Source organism: Aythya fuligula, chromosome Z (assembly GCF_009819795.1).
Source record: "Aythya fuligula isolate bAytFul2 chromosome Z, bAytFul2.pri, whole genome shotgun sequence".
NCBI classification, from domain to species: domain Eukaryota; kingdom Metazoa; phylum Chordata; class Aves; order Anseriformes; family Anatidae; genus Aythya; species Aythya fuligula.
This window is the reverse complement of record NC_045593.1, coordinates 14,373,177-14,378,991: the sequence shown is the minus strand read 5'-3', so window position 1 is coordinate 14,378,991 and position 5,815 is coordinate 14,373,177.

Sequence of the window (5,815 nt, the reverse complement as noted above, 5' to 3'; positions counted from 1 at the left end):
CTGTACTCAGCTCTGGTGAGGCCGCACCTCGAGTACTGTGTTCAGTTTTGGGCCCCTTGCTACAAGAAGGACATCGAGGTGCTTGAGCGGGTGCAGAGAAGGGCGATGAAGCTGGTGAGGGGCCTGGAGAACAAGTCCTACGAGGAGCGGCTGAGGGAGCTGGGCTTGTTCAGCCTGGAGAAGAGGAGGCTCAGGGGCGACCTTATCGCTCTCTATGGGTACCTCAAGGGAGGCTGTAGCGAGGTGGGGGTTGGCCTGTTCTCCCACGTGCCTGGTGACAGGACGAGGGGGAATGGGCTTAAGTTGAGCCAGGGGAGTTTTAGGTTAGATGTTAGGAAGAACTTCTTCACTGAAAGGGTTGTGAGGCACTGGAACAGGCTGCCCAGGGAAGTGGTGGAGTCACCATCCCTGGAAGTCTTCAAAAGACGTTTAGATGTAGAGCTTAGGGAAATGGTTTAGTGGGGACTGTTAGCGTTAGGTCAGAGGTTGGACTCGATGATCTTGAGGTCTCTTCCAACCTAGAAAATTCTGTGATTCAGTGATTCTGTGATTCTGTGGTTTAGTGGAAGACTTGTTAGTGTTAGGTCAGAGGTTGGACTTGGTGATCTTGGAGGTCTCTTCCAACCTAGATGATTCTGTGATTCTGTGATATGTAGTAATTGTAGTAAGCCTATAATTTTCAAATATATTTATATGTCCAATTTTTGTACAATATTTTAGCCTTGACCCAAATGGATTGCCCATGTTTCAGCCATTTGATTCATAGTTGTCCATGGCCTTGAAACTCAGCTTTAGTGCTGGCATTAGACACACAGAAAATCAGAGAGGGGGTTTAATTCAGAGCCCTTTTAAAAAATTTCTGCTCTGTTTTTGCACAAACAGCATTCACCAAACATTCCCACACCTTCAATATTTCTGGTATTTCAATACTTTTGACTTTTTAAAATTTATTATTAAATATCAGTATTTCAAAAGAAAAAGAGGGAAAAAAAAAATAAAGTGGGGAGTTGGAAGCTAGCCTCTTCTCGCAGATAACTAGTGATAGGACTAGAGGGAAGGGACTCAAGTTGTGCCAGGGGAGGTTCAGGTTGGAAGTTAGGAGACATTTCTTCTCAGAAAGAGTAGTCAGACATTGCAGTGATTTGCCCAGTCAGGTCGTGCAGTCCCTGGGGGGGTTTGAGGAATAGTTGGACTTGGTGTTTAAGGATATAGTTTAGTGGGTGACATTGGCAGTAGGGTCATGGTTAGACCAGATGATCTTGGAGGTCTTTTCCAACCTTAATGATTCTATGATTTAAAAATACTTATGAAGTAATGAACACTTGTATTCAGAATATGATTTACATAACTGAGGAGAGAAGTAAATAAGTCTTGGGGCCTCATACCCAGATGCAAGAAGAAAATACATTAATAACTGCTGATAAATTAAGAAATGCAGACCTTATTTGTTTGCACGAAAATCAAGAAGGATAGCTGGAAAGTTAATATAAAGTCATGGAGTTCAAGACCATCATAGAGCAGTGAATACTTAGTACCATTTTTCAGGTGTAACCAACGGTATTGGTATTTTTTTCATGCATGTATTGAGGATGAACACAATATAAGTGAAAATTAACTTTTGATTGCTTTTCTCACAGTTATAGAATTGTAAATTTTAATTTAAAATAAAAACAAACAACAACAACAACAAAGTAAAACTACAAAGCTATTTAATAAGTGTGATCTTTCTGGTCACTGGTTAAGTCAGTACTTACCAAATGTGCCAGATCCACACTAAAGGTTAATTCACACCACTGGAGATGGAACTGCTAATGGTATATGAAATATAAAACTACTGTTCATACTGTTGCAAAAAAAAGGAGTGATCAGGTCTACTTGCAAGAGAAGGTCTCAATAATATACACAAGAACTTCTAAAGCCATTTGAATTTAAAGTCAATGTTAAGGTAACATGAACCACTTCTTACTAAAGAAATCTTGTTTACACTAAGACCTACTTCAGACCCTTGATACTATTGCTGATACAATAAAATAGTATTTATGGTTTCATATATATATATATTTTAGTAAGGTAATCCTTTTTAGTATAATAATGTCCCTGACAGATATCAACAACCCAGAAGAGCTCACAATGATAGAAGGAAGCTAATAGAAATCAAGACTACACAGATAGTCAGCAGTTTTTTCCTGTTTCCTAGTTCACTCAGGATGGTACAAACATGTTGATCTATAATTCATAAAGAGGTTTTCTAGTTTATCTAAATAAATAACTCTGTTTGACTTAAAACAGTTTGATAAAGCCTGAAGGTCTCATTATGATTCCATACATGTATCTACAATAAAAAGGCAACAGTTGTTGGCAAATTTCATTCTAAGTGATATTTTGAAGGATTTTTGTGCAGGTCATTAAATGATGTTACCTGATGTTTCTAAGGACAAACACCCATCTCATCCATCTTCATGAGTTCAGGAAAAAAAATAAAATAAAATAAATACAAATTTAAACGTGATTCAAGAGTACCTTCAGCTTAAAAACAGAATAAAACAAAACAAAACAAAGGAAAACAAACAACAACAGCAAAAAACAACAACAAACAAACACCTAAGCTACACAATTTTCTATTTCTGAGCACTGAAGAGAATTTCTCAGGTTGGTTTTGGGATCTGGAGTGCATTACAGTCAACTGCTTGCAGCAAACTATTACTAAGCACTGCCTACAAGATAGGTGAGGGGGTGAATGCAGAAAGGCAGGCACAGGAGCAGATATTAATGCTGGATGTACCTTTGCCAACTGGAATATTTGTTTGGAAATGGGTCTCATCTATGGATCTGAACTAGTTTTGACTGCCTTATTTAGAAACATCTTCACAAAAAAAAAAAAAAAAAAAAAAAAAAAAAAAAAAAGTAATAACTCAAAAAAGCTTCATTCCTCTACCCTTCTTTCTGGTGATGTATCTTAGATGATCTTGTCCGACCAAAGCTGTGAAATTAAGGAATTTGTTAAGGGATTTGTTAACTAGAAACTGTATCTTAAGCAGTACCAGAAAAAAGGAAGACTGATGATTTGTTTTGTTGTTTACAGGCTGTGAAAATGCTGGAAGGGAAAGTGCAGCAGGCAGACTTTTCTTGTTTGCTTTTGCCTTGGGTGAAGCTGAATAAAAAGTCTCTATGACTAAATCTGAAACCTTGGAGAGACAATGCTCTCTGCTGAGCATTCGGCTCCCACCAAGTTTATGTCTAGCTTTGTGGTCCTGACTCAGACAGGAGGACTTTAAGAACTCCCCATCTGCTTGAAAAAGTCCCAGTACCTGCTAAGGCAAGAAAATCCAAGTATCTACCACTGGCAGTTTACCAAGAGCCAGAGGGCTACATCAAATATCAAAACAGAAAGGATAATCCAGCTCTCCTTTTCCATTCAAAGATTCTCTGTGCTGAAAACTACTATGCTGGGAAAAGGAACATGAGTCACTGAGGAGAAACTTGCTGCATTGTGTTGTTCCTCAGGAGGCCCTTGTTAGAAATGGGTTGTAGGACTTTTCAACTAGCAAGACTCGCATTAAAGAAGGAAACAACATCAGGAGAGTTAAACTGGTAACCTGCCAGTAAATTTGGCCACTGAGAGGATCTAAGTTTATTTATTCATTCAGCTAAGCTCTCATTTGTTTGTGTTTGTCTCATTTGAATACTGCTAAATGAGTATTGGACTGCTAAATCAACTGGACCAACTAAATCACTGCTGTTCTCTAGCTGATATTTTTTTCCAGGAAAATCACAGTTTTTATTTAACCCCAATTTTTTAAAATGCTTTGTGATGTGTTAGTTAAGTTAGTTAGTTAACACACCTTTGTTAGTTAAGTTAATCAAGGTACTAGATCTCACCTTATATACTTATTTTCCTTTATTCTTATGCTTCAATCAAAATGTGGTCAGTAAGACTCTGTTGTCTAAGGCTATGCTTTGTCCTGACAGCTTCAATTTTAAGCTGGAAACCACTGTGGAAGGAAAACAAGCAAACAAACAAACAAAAAACTTGTAAACTTATAAATCTGAAGAGGATACAAAATGGCTTTGTTCAATTTAAAAGACAAGAAAATGTAAATTTTAAAGCACGTTAAAAAAAAAAAAAAAAAGTTAATTTCAAAAGTAAGAAATGTCTGAAAATATTTAATGAAAACTTCTAATACTTCTTTTAAGTTTATATTTGAATAACATTGAAGAGAGAGGACAGCTAAAATTAAGGTTAAGGCATGTTCTAGAGTTCATACAGCACTGACAAAGGGAAAGAGATACAATTAACTAGTATATGGTCATGATTGTTAAACTTAATTCTGCTTATGATAGTAGAATCTTTCCATCTATCCAGTACCTTTCCATCTGCTCACTCTTTAAAAAATGCAAAGGCTCAAACTGTGGAAAAACAATAAAACTGAGTGAAAAAGTAGAAACATTCATGCTCTTAAAGGAAATAAGGTGGTTTTAGAAAAATATTTGAATAGATCATAGAATCATAGAACATCCCAAGTTACAAAGGACCCACAAGGATGATTGAGTCCAACTCCTGGCTCCACACAGGAGAAATTCAGACCATATAACTGAGAGCAGCAGATGGTTAGACTACAATCAAGAAAGAAAATATGCTGGTCACTCATAATAAAATAAAACAGGAACATAAAAGCAGTTAAAAGAATATATATAGTATAATATAAAAATTTATATTTATAATATAAAAATATAAAAATATATTATATAAAAATATAATATAAAACAATACATTCTTTTATATTTATAATATATGTAATATGTATTATATATTATATTGTATATTATATATTAGAATATATAATTATATATATAATATAATATATAATATATATTATACTTTATAATAATATTATCTATTATAAGATAATATAGCTCTCTCTATATAATATATAGAAAAAAATTCTCTTCAAAAAATATATAAATAAATTACATATAAAAATATATATATTTACACATATATAAATAAATAAAGAATATATAAATATATCTTTATATAATTAAATATATAAATAAAATAATATATAAATAAAAATATTTATATCTATATATAAATGATAAATAAATAAATAAATAAATGACATATAACAGCAACAACAAAAAATATCTTGAGGAATTAAAATTTATGAGTAATATTAAGAAGTCAATGAAAACCCTTGACATGAAAGAATAAAAACCAAGTAAAATATAAGAATGACAACAACAATAAATAAAAAAAAAAAAAGTCACAATTATATCAGTACATTGGGCAGGAGTTATGCAGAACAGTTTATATTGCTGTTGGTGTTTTGTGTGTTTAAAAACCATTAGGATAAACAAAAGGATATAAAGTCTTGTTCATCTTCTGGGTTATTAAGGAGTTTAGCATCATCTTCAGAGATAATTTTCCTAAACTCAAGAGTGCTTGTACTTAAGAAGAAAAAACAGCCAGCTAAGAATATCACACTAATACTAGGTTTAAATATATGTTACAAAAATAAGGACATTCTAAAGGATAGGTTGACAGCTAATGTGCAATTATTCACAACAGCAGGGAAATGACCTAAATACTTATCACCTGATTAATCCAGGTGAAGTTGGAGATGAGTTAATATGGAATGCAAAAGATAAAAGATGAAAGGATGGGAATATAATTATTGCTTGTTAACATCATGTTATAGAAAATAGATCTTGTCAAACGAAACTGCTTTTGCCAATCAGACTACAGGTTTGGTTGGTGTATAACAGAGAGGCAACATGTTTGGATTTACGATAAGGTGTTTGACTTGGTACTGCA